We start from the raw sequence: 17,027 nt of genomic DNA, 5'->3' as shown, positions 1-17,027 counted from the left end.
GATACCCTTAACATCATATTTTCTTGTTTTATTGTAAGTAGTGACAAATGAGCTCAGTAGAGCCCTGCTGCCTCTCCCAGCACTGCTTGGAGAGCACCAGGAGCACAACACAGGCAGATCTCGGGAGTCTGTTAAATACCCAGGCTTGAATAACAAGGCAGAGCCCTATTCCTCCACTCCTACTAATGAGGTAAATCCTTTTGTGTATTGATTTTAATTAGTTCACTTGTGGAAAAAAGTCCAACATAGCATGATTAAGGGCAGCAATATAGCCCTGGGTAAGGACCAGACCTACTTTAAAGTCTAACATAATACACAAATTGCCAGTATCATAAAATCTAATTTTACATACATATATGAATGCATCTTTTACTAGGGATTTTTTTTTGTTTGTTTTGATTTCAATGGTCTGGCTGAAAGTTTAAAAGCCTGATTGCATTACACTGAATCCTGGTGTAAAAATAAAAAAATGATGCTAAATATGAACATAGGACAGACCACTGAAATACTAATTAGATGCTGGAACATGGTGACAAAGAAATTCATAAAGGTATTTATAACTGATTTTATATAATTGCCTGTGGCTGGGAGGAATGCAGTGATACATACAATAGGAATTATATGCAGTCATATAAAATTAAACCATTTCACTGGTGCACTTAAATGAATGCCTAATATTGCCATTTTTCTGATTGATAGCTATTACATATATATAAATATATATTATCCAAGATGCATTTAATAGGGTATAACAGCTCTATCCACATAAAATAGTGAAAGAACATGCCACCAAACATTACTTTTATATATTAGTGATTAAGCATTTCCATAGGACATATCACCTAAAATAGATTTACACTTATTCAGTAACAGTTATTTTTTTGGAAAAATAATGAGTACTTTTTTATTACTAAAGTAATTCTGATGTTTTAGCTCTCTTCAGTCTGTACTTCAAGGATCTCATCGTTCAATCTTGTAGGTGCACTTCAAAAGCTTTAAGAATCCTCCATTTGATTTCTGGGAAGTATTTTCTCGTTAACATCTAACATATGTACCCCGTAGGCATGATTCACACAAGACTCTGGAATTCTAAGGAAATGATGATCACTCACAGAAATGTGTAAAGAATCAAGAACTCTGGCAATTTTCACTTCAAATGTTGTCAACGAGTGACTATTATAAAAGTACTTTTCTCACCATATCGCTGGAAAATGCTGTGTACTGAGCAGGTATGAGAAAAGTTACACTTTTAATGAGCTGCACCACCTGAAGGTTTATTTCCTAGAAGTTGGTAACCGAATCTGTTACAGTCAGAGAAATGCTAATTATAGGTAAGAGATGCTCAGGATGGCCTGAATAAAGTTTGTACCTTGCAGAGTGGGGAAGGGGACAGCCAACCAGCCAAAGACAAAAAATGTTCTGGGTCCTCATTAATCACAGAAACCATGCTCCAACCAATACCTTAAATGGCAAAAATATTTTTTTCCTTAATACCATCCTTGGAAAGGCCAGCTCACACATCTAATAATGCATATATTTAAGTAACTGATTGGTTGTTTTTCAAAAATGGAACACAATTCCCTGAATTACTAAAGAGCTGGCAAAAATTAAAACTAATGAGCTCATTTCAATAAAAATTTATGAGACTGGTTTCATGCTGACAAAGTGGGTCCTGCAGGCAGTTCCCCCTTCACCTCCTTGCCAGAAAAAGAAAAATCTTCGATTTCAAAATATTTTAAAATCTTTTAATGAGGTATTAATATATAGCTACAAATCTACAGGTAATTTGAAAGGATTGTGTGTAATTCTGAGATCAGCAATAAGTCTTTTGCAGTACAAAAGAACTTTCTGAACAAAGCAAAAATAATATTTGTCAGCAGTAGTTGCTAGAGATGGAAACTTCTCTTTAGGATCTATCAACTATATTTAAAATGAGTGATGTCACAATATGAACCAAACCTTCTCAAATAGGTTTTATTAAGTTATCGTGTGAGTACATTTTAAGATGCAAAAACACAGCAATAAAAACCAAAAAAATAAAACTCACAGGGTCCAAAGTAAGAATACCTGCTCTTTTTGAACTTGCTCTTTTAATCGGCCTGAGTCTGATAGAGGTGTATCATATTCATTAATATTATGTTACACATAAAATAGTTGATTTATAAATAAATATTATAATCAAGCATTTATCTAAATAAGAATGTAAATAACTAAATAATGCACTAAGCCAAACACAAACAAAGGGAAAACTCTAAATATGTGCTTCTGGATGTATCCACCAATACAAATCCAATTATTGTTCCTAATTATTTTCACAAAATAATTTTACAAAAATATTTTAATTATTTTCACAAAAAGTGAAAATAATGTTGTACAAGAGTTACTTTAGACATGAATATAAAAGTAAAACATGTTAATGTTTGGAAAATTGATGAATATCAAATGCCCTTCAAAACCTGGACTGTAAATCCCGGATGCACATGGAAAAATACCTGCTATTTTAAAAGGTACCAAAAAAAAAAAAAAAAATCAGAACTATAATGTAAAACTGGAGTAGGGTAGATGTAATTTAAATTGATGCACTTATAATAATGTGTGTGTTTGTATATACATATAATATATGTATATATTAAAATATAATATATACATATATATATTATATTTATATATATATATATATATAAAATATATATATATATATAACAATGTATGTATTAAAAATGCGCCTGCTGTAAAAATTTTAGTTTTAGAGAACTTCACTACAATCTTGCTACCAATAAAACCGGAAGTTATTGTCAAACTAACTTAAGAATGTTACAATCATCATTTGCCCTGCATTCTTTTCTTTTTTTTCCACTTTTTATTTATTTTAAATACAGAAACAAGCTTTGAAAGGTCAGAATATTGCAAACTGATTAACAGAACCCATGTTTGCTTATATTTTCACACTAAGAAATGCTGTAAAAATAGATTAAATGAACTGCTAAATACTATGGAGTTGAGATTTTTTTGTCTTTAAAACCTAGCTATAAGTTAAGCTTTTTCTTCTTCTGTGAGATAAAATAGTATTTAAACAGATTTAAGCACAATATATGCTGAAATATGTAATCACATACACAAGAGATGTTCAGAACAAGTAGAGAAATATTATCATCCCAATTAAAATAAAATTTGATGTACATCACGACCAAATCCATTTTTTGAGTCTAGTGGGACTTTGAGTATTACACTGTTTTTCTTCTTTGTACTGTTGTTGACACTCTCAGAACCATCTTCAAAGCACCGTACTCCTTTGTGTGGTGTAAAACCAGTATGCTTCCAATTTTGCCATCAATCATCTTTAATAGCATATGCTATTAATGTAATTTTGTTATTGAAGATTCCTAAATCTATTCAGTGGTTTGCACAAGACAATTACGTTTTTTGTTATATGCATGCAGGCAATCAGATAGCGTCTTTTTAAATTAGAGCAATTAAACATGGTCATTATAAATGGTAGATTATTAAAAAAAATCATGAAGTGTCAATATGACATTCTTTGATTTAAAATAAAATGGTATGAGAATGGAGTGATGTGTTTTAATTATTTAATTTTAAAAGTGTGCTTGAAAAATCTTCTTTATGAAAGCTTTCTGGTGTTGGAAAATGTCTTCCATTTCTGCTTTTACAGAGCCATGGATGGTTTTACAGATATTTCCTTAACATTGTAAAAAACATTTTCCAACACAGAGAAACCCTCTATACATTATCTAGAAAAATAATTAGGATATATGGTCACTTTCCCAAAAGTGAAAAAAGAACAAAATTCTGCATTAATACACCTGTGTATTCAGCATTGAGGAAATGTCTGCATACTTGTACACCAACAAAAATTCAACACATTACACATATTTGTGCCACAAGAAGTTAAACAGTACATTGTTTTGACAGACCACTTCTTTTTTTTTCTTCTTGCTGTAACAGGTTACTTCCTGTCTACCTTTGCAGTATCAAAACCATGTGCTCAGTGAGGCATTCAGGATGTGTGTGATGCACACACAGTCCCACAGTCCTACTGCGACCAAAATTTATCTGCTCAGAGCTGGCAGGCTGCTGTGCATTGCTGGACACCATGCCCTGCTTTCAGTCTTACCTTAACTGTAGCTGCTGAGTGCCAGAAAAATTTCCTGAGTATTCCTGCTTCCATGGCATACCTGGCAGAAGGATGGGGAACCTGAAGAGGCACACCTGGATTATCGCCATGTTTGATAAATTTGAAATACGAATATGAAACATGAACCATGAAATTTGATAGCTTTTTGCACCTAGATGCCAAAGAATTACAATAAAACATCTACAGATTTGAACATTGTATAAATGTCCTCCCATGGTTTCAAAGACCTGCTAAAATTGCTTAAATATGCTCCAGAATGTCATGCATAGCAAGTCACCCTCTCAGTCCAAAACACAGAGCTGCACGTTATAGACACTGCAGTAGATTTTAGGGGAAGTTATTTGTAAATATGGTGCTTTTTGTCTCACTGCTGTTTCTCAGAGCCTTCTAGAATAAACTCAGTATATATATAAAAAAAAAAAACTCAGTATAAAAAAAAAGGAACTTTTCACTGAAAGACTGATCCCACAACAGGTTAATTGCATATAAAAGCAGACTCTGAAAAGGGATTTTTCAAAGAATCGCTTTTTAGGAATGTATACCTCAAATACAGACATACTGGAGATCATACTGACACAGTTGTACATGATACTCTAATACAAATAATTTTACAGGATGATTTACTCCCTATGATTTACTGCTTCATCTTTCTGTGACATTTCTTTGAGGCAACTTCTTGTGGGAAGCAAAGTAAATTAGTATAGCTTTGAAAATAGTTTAAAAATATTTCTTTTAAAAAATAATAAACCAAATAATAAACCAATAGTAAATATTTTGTAAAGAACAAAACAAAGCATGGGAAATGTTAGACTTGCATCCTTTTGTGAAGAAGTTAAACATGTCTTTTTAACTCAGATCTGCATAATTATTGTGAATTTTTTTTTGAGTAAAACAGGTAAGGAGCAGAAGAGAAGTTCAGTGAAAGGAATGAGCGCAAAATTTGTTCTGGGAAAATGGTGAACTTCAAAACTACTTTCAGCAGTTAAAATGAGAGCACTTGAAGATTCTCAACCATGTAGAGTACACAAAGTAGTTTTAGCTGGCATGAATTGTATAGATAAGCAACAGTATAAAAAAATAAATCCATGCGGGATATCAAAAAGGGTGAGAAGAAATGTTCTTTTCCATCAAAGCACCTCTGGGCACTATGCAGTCATTCATTCTTTAGATGTAGTTGTGAATATATTCTGGTACATTTTGGTAAGTAATGTTTAATCCATTTTATAGATGGATTATGTCAACCATACCCGACCTTATTAGCAGCAAGCCTAATTCAGACTTGCATCTACCTGTCACCATAGATCTCCAGTCCTATTTTCAGAACAAAATTTATCAGAGAAAAATATTCAGTACAATTAGCTTTTTCTGCATTGCCTAATTTGAGATATCAAGGAACTGAAACAAAAAAAGGAATCTATCACCTATATTAATGGATGTTTCAGATCAATTTAACCTGAACTAATATATTTTCTTAATGACAAATCAATGTCAAAAATAATGAAAGAACTTAAGATTCTGTGTGCTTTCCTAAAGTCTTTGCTGTTAAACAGGGTTGTACAGCCTGCCAGTCTTACATTATTTATTAGCTGTGAATATTATTAGACCATGTTGTGGTTTACAGTACTGAAAAGATAGAAGCCAATTATTTCTTCTACATTCTTTCAAGAGTTACAGTTGAAAAGTAAAAAAGGGTTTTTATATCAACTAAATAAAATAAATAAATTCAAACAAATCTAGAAATAAACTGCAAATGAATATACTGCAGGTTTAATTTTCTGTTATTGGTTCAATTTTATACAAATGTCTACAATTTCTCCAGAAGATTTTCCCCTGAGACCAGGATCAGATGCTGAGGTCAAGAATCCATCCAAATTCACATTTACTGTGGCTTATTTTACAGCCATTTTAGAACAAAGAGAACTTTAAATTAATAAAAACTTTGTAACAAATGTAAAGAATCTATGGGCAAGAACTCACATACACTTAGCGCTGTGAAAACAAGCAAAGAGAAATTCCCCTTCTGAGGACAAAAAATTTAGGTTTCAGTGTGGTAAGTGGATCCTGTGGGTAAGAGTACCAAAAAGGATAGGATGATCTTTAATATTTATCTCAAAATAACATTTTCAGAAGCCGTTCCATTGCTTTATTTAGTGGACCAAGAACAGAAACCTTTACTTGGCCCCCAGTGCAGGTGACTGATGTGAGTCTTCCTAATTTCTGTATCTCCCATTTAGTTCCCAGCTGAGAATTGTACTTTCAACTGTTCCTCAATATGATAAGAGAAGAAAAAGTTCAAGTCATGATTTTTTTCCCACTGGTAAGAAGAGAGTCGGACAACATCTCAACTAATATCTGGATATTTTTGTGAGAAAAACGAAGTATAAAAAGAGGAACAAGAAAAGAGTTTATTGGCATCAAGTTTGCATTGAAGCTGAGATTGCAACTCCCTAATAAAGTCTGGGATCACAATTCTATGAGAAACCAGTGGCAGAACTGAAAAACTGAAAGGATGCTTCATTGGAAAAACAAGTAACTTCTGTTAAACACAACAGTTATTGATAAGTGAGTACTGAATAGGTTTGTGGTCCGCTATAAAGACACAACTCTATCTGAATAAAAAAGGTTATGAGTAGAGCATGGATAACTATTTACAGGAATTTCCAAAACTTTCAAGTGTGTTTACGCTTAGAAAACAGCCTGTGTAAAGCCTGGATCCCTAAGACAGAACATGCAATTGCAGAATTGTGTTTAATGCCAAAACAGGCCTGTGACTTGCAAACCCAAAGTCATTTTACACACTCGGTAGAGATGAAAACGCCACTTTTCTGTGGGGGCTGGGGGAAGAACAGCAGAATCAGTTTGTCCATCCACGAGGGGCTGTGCTAGGGTTACCCAGCTAATTTACCTTGTGACCTGAGCTAGATCTTTGAACCCATTCCTGCAGAGGTGAAGAACCAGGGTATTAAGCTTGATTCATTTAAAAGCGCCCAACCAACATAACAAATGATTTTAATAAGATCTACAACTCTACCGGGAAAACTGTACAAGGAGAGCCCAAGTGCTTCTTTAATGTTTAAAACTTGATTAAATATTTACAGTAGCATAAGACTGAAAAAATCAAAAAGCTCCTCCTTGTCTTGACTGCATCAAATTATGTTTATGGTAGCTCATGAAGAGAAAAAAAATTGCCATTATTAGAAACAAATATAAAAGCTGAATTCAGACACAAAATTTTGTAATTTCTATCATGTGTATTCATGATTACACTTATTTATAAAAGAAAAACAGGACTACATATATTTATGCTTGTTAAAACCACTATTTTAATTTTAAAGACTGAGACTTTTGAGAGATAATATACATATTTTTCCCCCATTCCCTTATATATCTTCTGGATTATGAAGGCTTATTTTGGATATCTACCTATCAACCAGGAATTTTCAATTTTCTTTTGGATTTTCACATTTCTTTTATTGTCCTTCAGGGTAATGAACGCAAACCCCTAATACAATAAATTTGCTTTTCTCAGCTGCCTCTTTATGAATAGTTCATACAGCACATCCATAGCTTTCAAATTACTTCAGGTGCTAAAGGAACATTCAGGTGTTCATTCCTTAATTAGCACAGCCTTTGGAAGAAAGTTTTTGCATAGAAGTCCACAGTCCTGTGAACAGATTTTTGGCTCTAGATGAGTTCCTATAATAAATAATTACAAGTTCCACTCAAGAGCTGAGTTTGAATGAGTTCAATATGTTGGAAGCAGTCTAGAATCTCACTATGGAAGGCAGTGAGGAAAGAGATAGATAGGAAGTTATTTGACCCAAGTCATACCATAATCCACTGTAATTCTCAGCAAATGAGGCATCTATTCTAACACCTTAACAAGTTTTAGTTATCTAGCAAAACTGCTGAAGTTACAAAAGCCTCAAAAACCCAATTCTCACAGGAATGGATTAGTGTACTGAAATAAATGCCACGGCCAGCTCTCTGCAAATGAAGTCACAGCACATATAATGAAAGAATCTGGAGTGAAATCACTGTCATTATAAAAAACCATTTGATTCTGTTTCTGACAAAAGAATCTGTATCCTTGGGCAATTAGGTCTTAAAAATGGTTGCCCATAGGTGTTCATAAGAAGCTAATTGTTACCTTGAAGCCATTTGGAAAACTGCACATTCACAAGTAATTATACAGCTGGAAAAGCCAAAAGCCAGTCTCACTGAAGCAAGGACACAAGAAAACCTGGGAAAATAGAAATCCCACATCATCCCTAGTCCCTGAGCATAAGGCACAAAAACTGATGTTTCTTTCACTCCTCAAATCAAGCTGTTGGAAAACTATGAAGGTTTTCCTGTAGCCAACCAAAAGTACATGAAAGCCAATGGGCTTCCATAAACACAAATCAGCCAGTCAAACTAGTTATTCCAGCCAGTGGTGCCCATTGATGAAGATATGAGACAAAAAAAAAATATTTCTCAATTGCATGCTTTACAAAGTCAGAAGCAAGAATTGTGATGGACTAAGAAGAGCAAACCACTAGACTGAGATCAAGACTCCTCATTTAAGGCAAGCTGTCATTTTGTGCAAGTTCCTAACTTCCTTGTGACTCAAGCTTCCCAGATGTACAGTGGGAAAAATGCATCTTCAATGAAAAACAGATGCTCTTTCAAAAATGTGAGTTCTCAAGGATTAAATAAATATATTTTACTATGCAAAAGATTCCTACATCTCCTCTAAAGAAATAATTACGCTATTTTGGTTTAGCTTTAGGATTTGGGTATGAGTCAGAATTCCTATAAAAAATCACATCGGGGCTAGCCACCTTTTATTCATCCCTTCATATAAACACCGAGAGCATATACAGAGTAGTGCAAAGTAGGCAAACTGCTTTTCATGGCTTGCACCCCTGTGCTGCAGTTCTCAGCTTTATGCACTTGGTTACAAACTGCCATCTGTAGCATGTATGTCAATAGCTGCATGACACCATTCATACACAGAGGCAGCCACCTTCCATCTGCTGTGCAGTCAGGCCACACATAACTCAGCCCCACCTTTAGACAAAACAACTGCTGCTTTCTCAGCCTGACAATGAAATTAAGTGATTGATGTCACGGGCAGCTCCCATCTAACATTCTACCAAATGCACACTTAGCATTTAGGCGTCACCTGTTCCAGGCATAAAACAAAATGGGCTTTTTTTCACTGTAATTCTTTGTAGGAAGGGAGTCTGACACTTCACCCAAAGCTCAGCACAAAAGTGACTTCAAGTAATCACCAGAGAAACGTTCCCCTTCAACCCTCACCCCTGGATTTGACACTACTTTTAGCAATGTTTTTAGTAGATATATTAGTTTCACAGAAAAAAATCTACCTGTTGTGCATTAACAATGCTAAAATACGTAGACTCCTGCCTAAAAACCTTAAATTTTTCATAGTATGATAAACTCAACTTGTAAGCTATGCATAGTCCAATATTAAAATAAAAGCATATTTTTTAATAATTATGAGATCTAATATTGATATGCACAAACCAGCACTCAACTCCTGGAATCAAATAAAGTCCCTCTAAGGTTTCAATGCATTCTTGGAAAGCAATCAAAGGCCTCTTTTTCCATAAGTTTGTTATTTATAGAAAAGCATTTGATTGTTGCATTGAAGTGTGCACTCTATGTGTAAAAAGGTGTTTATGGGTTTTAGTACAGTATAGTTAATACCCAAGCAATACCTTGCCCTTTCATAATAAAGAACCCTTACTGAGAGGATATATATTGTACTTTTCATCAAGTGTACAGCATACAATTACATTTGTTGGTGGTCTATAATGTAAACCCCAGTTGAGTCGGCTTATAGCTTATGGATTTGTTGTTCTGCGTGCAACAATTAAGAACAGTTACATTTTTGGATTCAACTGAAAGAAAAGAGCAAGATTTGAGAAAAATATTCATACTTTCCTTCAAAGCAAACTATAAAAGCTTCCAGAATATTTTAAAATCAAAACTACACTGCTTAGGATTTAATATATTCTTTCTGCTATGTATGGATTGATAATTACATACTTTCCCACAGACAAAGAAAATAAAAGGTGCAAAGAGTACACAAAGCAGACCTTCCTGCACACAAAAGGTACAGTTACATTCAGTATAAATGTAGTAAAACACAGACCTAGTAGAACTGCTACTACAGCATAAGTTCAATCATCCATTGGGTTACACAGCTGACAATATTCAAAACATAACAGAAAAAAGCCACATTAAAAAATTAAAACTTTTCCTATCATAACTAAATCCAAAGAAAGCATTACCTGTTTCTAATTATCCTGAATCTGGAATTTAATATAAATTCAGCTTCCCATATATGAATTCAAATAGGTATCCAATCATGTAACATTTAAGGGTTTATGTTACTTTTAAGGTTAGAAGTAATTGTAAAATTCAGGCTTTCAGAGCTTGAATATTTTAATCCCAATGCATGATTTTAATATGTGCATATTTGTTTTGGCTGCTTCTATATTTTTTGTCGTGTTTTTCTTTTCAGAATATAGCAGAAGAGAAAAACAAAGTTATTTAAGATCATAAAATCTGCAGTCCTTAGAATCTTCTTTCTGATACTGACTGGAAGTTTGCATGGCTACAGGCTGAGGATCAAGTTCTTAGAAGTGAAAAATCTTCTTAGAACACACATAATCATAACTAGATAGCTGAGCTGGGCACCAATGTCACAAGAAAAATTCCAATATTAACTACTATAAAAATTCCAATAGTAACTATTATCTTGAATAAGTTGTTGCGGCCAAGTTTACTTTTAAAAATTAGGCACCTTTCACTTCACAGATCTGGGTTCTGTCCATTATGCTGTAGCCACAATTGAACAAGATACTTAAGCACTTAAATATGTCAGATGGAAAGTCCCTGTTCAACCACCCAGAGTAGAGTTCAGTGGCAGAGATTTTGCCAGGGCTGATCCCAGATGGTCAAACAGCCTGACTGGCATGGTAACCTACAAGAGATGCCAACCATGTCACTGAAAAACCAACCTTGAAGCAATTTTGGTCCCAAGAAATCCATCTACATACCCATGAAATGCAGCTCCTTGTGGATTGCTTTTTAGTTAAGATTTAGTAAAACTTACGAAAGATCTTTTCTTAAGTCAGGATTTCCACAGAAGCTTTAAATAAAATAGATTAGAAAACAAAGTTACAAGTACAGCATTCAGTATTCTCCTTAAAAGGATTTTGGTGTGCACGAAGTTAATTCACTGAACTAACTTGAGATCAGTAGTAATAGAATTTCTGTGAATTCTGATTCTTCGGACTATACAGGCAAAATTCATACTTACCGTTCTTTAATCATGGTTTAAGTAACAAAGTAATACCTTTGTTACAGATACAGATACAGATTTTTCAGGATACTGAAAGAAGGGAGGCATTTATATATATTGATTAAATTTTCTTGCTGTAAATGAAACCAAACTTCACAAGTGTAATGCACAGTAAGTGCACATTGAGATGGACAGAGAGCTAGAATAAATGAAAATTCAAGTATAAATAACCTCACACAATTCAGCAGTTAAGTCAAAGAGAAATGCAGATTTAACCTATAATTACGAGACAGAACTCTGAAGTACGTTATAAAGTCAAATGTTTGCACAGAAATATATTTTGCTAGAAAGCAAAATGGTAGCTCATTTGCATATTTCTTTTTGTTAGCACACAAAAGAGTCAAACTGTTAAAATTAAGATAGCAAATTGTTTGAAAACCTCATTTTTAAGCAAAATAAATCAGGCTGAAAACAGCCATTTTACATATAGTCCCAATTTTTGCAAAGTTGATCCAGAACACATCATTCTGAAAAAGAAGACTAGATTGGTATTTCAGACTACACAGATCTGATTATTTCAATAGATGCTGACTGCTCTCATCCCAGACTTGTTCAGTGCTTCATTCACACTAAACACAGAAGCAGTTTAGCAGGTGCTTGCAGTCTCTTGCTGGATCAAAGCCAGTATTTTCTGTCTCACTCAACCCCAAGTAGAAAAAATCCTCTCATATTTACAGAATTCAACAGATCACCTTCTGGAAAGTACCAGACATTTCAAATGTTCTATCATGGTAAAACTAAACAGTGGCATAAAGGCAAGGTTTAGTGACTTAATTTGTTTTTCCCCAAGTAAAAACAAAGTAAGCTACAGTATGTATCTACACACTGATATTTTCATTTTAGGAGGGTGTTTACTCCATGTTTTAAAATTAATTGCAGTAGGGTGGCACAAATATCTTCTTTGATGCTCCACTGCTGACTTCAAAGTTTGCTTAGATTCATTAAATATCATAATAGGTTTGCAAAACTATAAGTTACAGTATTATATGGGCAGAACTTTCTATGACAATACAGGTGAATGCTGTAATATTAATAACTCAATAGATTATTTGTTTGAATCTGATTTCAAAACATCTATTTTTTCCCTTTATGTGTGACAGCAGGCTCAGAACAGCAAGTTTCGACACTCTGTGAGCTGTTAGGAAAACTATGAATTCAATCAGTAAAGGTGGAAAAGAATGGTAAGTTAGGGCAAATGTACCTATGGATCTGCACCAAATTGGTTTTTCCAACTAGGCACTTCTTTTAACATATTCGTACTCCTCAGGGAGGTATATGGGCTTTTCTACTGATATAGTATTGTTTATTTCAAGACAAATTTCAGCTAAGCATTAAATCAGATCAGGCAATGTTGAGTTTAAGGAGAAGTTCCTACAATCCAGTTAATACAAAATATGGCCAAATAAATATTTGCAACTTGACCAAAGTTATCTTCTTGCTTTAATTCAATCATAAAACAAAGTGTTTACACAGATGATTACTGATTATGCTGTACTACATTTTTGTTTACTACAATGCACACTACATTTTGTTTATGAGGGTTAACAGATTACCAAAAAATGCGTGCTAGTAGTTAAACATTGTTCTGTAGAATAAATGGTTGAAGTGAAATCTGATAGTGTATGCATAATCCAACACGCTGATATTGTACACAACTCAGCCATGTGTTTGTACAGGAGAATATATTAAACCCCATCTGTTTTAACAGTCTTTAATGTTATAAATTAGGAAAACATCAAAAATGTCAGGAGACGGCAAACACTTATTTGTTGTCTTTCAGCTCTATATTTATTAGACAAGTTTGTTATCAAACTATTCCTCTAAACATGAAAAGAACAGCAGGCCTTCTGGAAAACCAGATGGCTGCTGTGGTTTTGAAACATGTTCTGGAAGGGTTATGTAGTTTACATTTTTTCTTTTTCATAAAGGATTGTGTGGGATGTGGCATGGTTCTCAGACACAGAACTCCCACAAAAAAACCCAAGGGGTATGTGGGTGGGAGAATAAGGGACTACTTGAGGATACAGAAAGAAAGCAAAATTATCCATGTCACTGAATTTAGGAGATCTTCTTGTAAGAAAAGAGAAACTTTTTGACTACAAAGGAAATAAGTCACCACTATAAAGAAAAAAAAAATGTTTTCAGACTGCAGTCTTAGGCACTTCACTGCCTTTCTCTGAAACAGAAGGGGGCCCTAGACACTGAAATTAAATGGGGGACCAAAAAAAAGCAAAACATCAGAAGAAATGTATTTGATGGGATGAATTACATGCATGTCAAAAGGAAAAAGGTCAGTCTACAAAATTGAGAACATAATAATATTCCAAAAGGAAAAATGCTTATTAACATTTGGTTAGTTGTTAAATCAATACACAGTAGGAGGAAACCCCAAATATAAAGAGGAATCAAAGCCCCGTTTCAGGAAGGATTAGAAAATTCAAGAAAAGGAATCCATGGCTACCTCCAGTATTTTGCATTTGGAATGACATTTTCTGTCACAATCTTTTGTTTCAGACGAGAGGAAAAAAAAAAAAGGTATTTCATTCCAAGGACACAGCTTTGCCAGAGAAAAAAAGGCATTTGAGAATTTGGATAGCCGCTGGGGCTGGGATGGCAGATCCTCCTGACCCAGCAAGGGGGCCAAGCAAGCCAGGTGCCAGCATTCTTTAATAACTCCAGCAAAGCAGCTTCCCCAGTTCACCCTCACCTGGGAATTCTGGTTAAACACCTCTGTCCCCCTCCTAAAAATATCCCACACCTGTTGCAGCCCTTTGCTACAACTCTGTTTACAGATCTGCTTCTAAACTGCAGATAACCCACCTGACACCAGCAGGAATTCACAGCAAGCCTGACACTGGAGGTTGCTGAGATTCCAAACCCTTTGCCAGCGGGTGTGGGGAGGAACACAAGGCAGAGAACAGGGCTGGAACAGCCACAGCTCTGGCTGAGTACAGAAAAACTCTGTTCCCATCAGGACACTGCCTACAGGGGCTCCGTGGGCTCCATCCCTGGGAGTTTAAGGCTCTCAGGACAAAGCCTGGACTAAACTGGCCTCATCCTGTAGCTGATTCCTTCAAGCAGGAAGTTAGAATAGAGACCCTGGAGGTCACTTCCAAGCTCATTAATCCCATGATTACTCAGAAACTAGGAGAGCTCCCAAGAGCACCCTTTTCTTAATTCAGTCTTTTTGGCGACTGACCATTTCAAGTCAGTGATGGCCAACTGGACACCTAACAAAGTTCTGGATTAAACAATTTAATTAAAATAAGCTGAAACATGACTTTTTTTAAAAAAAGCAGGGCATAACTATTTGGCGAATATTTTGGCAATATATTTATCCAAAGAGGTTCCTGTCAGATCCTTTTTTTCTTATTTCTTCTCCCTGATTTATAAAGATGGGGTTTTAAAAATATATTATTTTTCTCTAAGCCATTATTAAGTAACCCTTGAATTATAATGTCGTATTTCCATTTTCATCACTCGTCACATTCAGCCACAAATACTGGTACATTTTCTTCACTCAAAACATATCTTTTATTGATACTGTGTCTGCAATAATGATGCAGGTGAATTTTATCATTCCTTTCACCCTACTAGTAATGAACAAATTCACTGCTTATTACTTTGGACTTGATCTCTAGCAAAACACTACTGGAACAAACAATTTGATTTGTCAACACCTTTACAAGGACTCTTCAATCAATGTCACAAATCCAAATTTAAGCAGCAAAATACATTTGACTGCAAGACCCCAGACTGATTAGAGCTTCGAGTTCAGTGAATTGCACCAGACAGGACAGCAATCAGATTATTAACTCCACTTGAAAATACTCTCTGCTGCCTGGGATTAGCATGCATATTTTGATATAGATCGATAAGCAATCTCCTTTCTATAAGAAATGCCTGCAACATTCATTTGGCTGATCAAAGGTATATATCAGCTTGTTGTGACAGCTAGCTATTGTTTTCCTCTTTCTTTACAGGAGAGTCTCTATTAAAACAAAATCCCTGGCTCCCTTTCACCTAATAGTGGAAGTCAACAGAGAGTCACAAAATTCCATCTCCTCAATACCGAAACACAATTAGTACAGAAAGCACTTTTGCCTTTTTTGTGGTAACTTCACTTTCCCTTCTTCATTCTTTCTGTTCTCCCTCCCTCCCCCGTTCTAAAACAATGAACATTCTCTTCAAGCCTTCCAAACGTTTTCATGGTATTCTTCTCAACTTCACTCACAGTCTAATTAGAAAAAAAAATTACATTTAAAAAATAATTGAATAACATTTTTCACAAGAACAATGTATTTTGTGGCTTTGGATTAAAAATAAAGCAACTTTTTATGCTCAGGTTCACACAACAAAATCCAGTTAAACAAAATTTCCAGCTAACTCATCAGAAAAAGAAGGCAAGATATTTTCTGCATAAGGTAACATGAACTCTTAAATGAGCTCTGGATTTTATTGCATCTGCAGAACTGAAAAACCAAAATTTATCTGCCAAATTTTTTCAAGATAAAAGCACAGGCATTTCATCCCTCCTCTAATTACATATGAAATAACTGCTATCTCATCTGAGCTTTTTATCTTTTTAATAAAAAAGACATTCTTTAAAAAAGACAAACACAGCTTGCAAAGCACACAGTCAAAAGTGGGTTTGCACAAAACAAACAGACACCACGCCTCAAGGAGGCCATGAGAGAGCCAATGTGCATTTTGATCTTCTGAGGGAGAGATGCTCTGAGATCAACATGAGAAGAGAAACCTCAATTAAAGCTTTTTTTTCCCAGCAGCACTGGCTCTTGAAAGAAAACATTCCAACCCAGATTCAGCTGTAGGACCAAAGTCCTGAAGCACAGGAGAGAAGATTCTCCATCCACACACGTTCCTCAAGGACAGATAGAAAACAAAGGAGTTTTCACTGCTGGTTTTATAACTTTTACAGCTGTTTACAATTTTAATTGGTGATCTTCCTATCCAAATATTTCTAAAATATAACCCAGTAACAATGTACTGAACTCCCACCCCAGTGAATTCAGAGAGGCTTTCCCAGTGCCAATGGCTTTGCTCCTATGCCTTGTCTAGAAACAGCCTCCACGTACCCCCTGTGCTCCAGGACTTCTGGAGAGAGCAAAACCTGATTTTTTAACCTGTATTTACCTCCCTGCTGGTGCAGCTCCTTCACACTTGAGAGCAACACACGAGGACTGACTCACAGTCTGAATCTGCTCTAGTACATATGATTTCCAGCCATTTATCAGCATAAATTTCAGTCACTTACAATGTTCCAAATACTTTTATCACAACACTGTTTTTTTTTTTTCCCTACTTTAGGACTTTCCCAGCAGAAGTTGAACATTATTTTTTAACGTCCTATAAATAAAATAGTTCCTTCATCACTGAATCCCTATAGAAAATCCTCAGAAAATCATGTTAACTCTAAATAAGCCTAGGTTTCCCAATACCACAGAGACATGAATTCATACAAAGCAATTTAATCCA

The sequence above is a fragment of the Zonotrichia leucophrys genome, chromosome 11 (genome assembly GCF_028769735.1).
Source record: "Zonotrichia leucophrys gambelii isolate GWCS_2022_RI chromosome 11, RI_Zleu_2.0, whole genome shotgun sequence".
NCBI lineage: Eukaryota > Metazoa > Chordata > Aves > Passeriformes > Passerellidae > Zonotrichia > Zonotrichia leucophrys.
The sequence above is the reverse complement of the archived record's forward strand: the minus strand, read 5'-3'. Positions refer to the sequence as shown.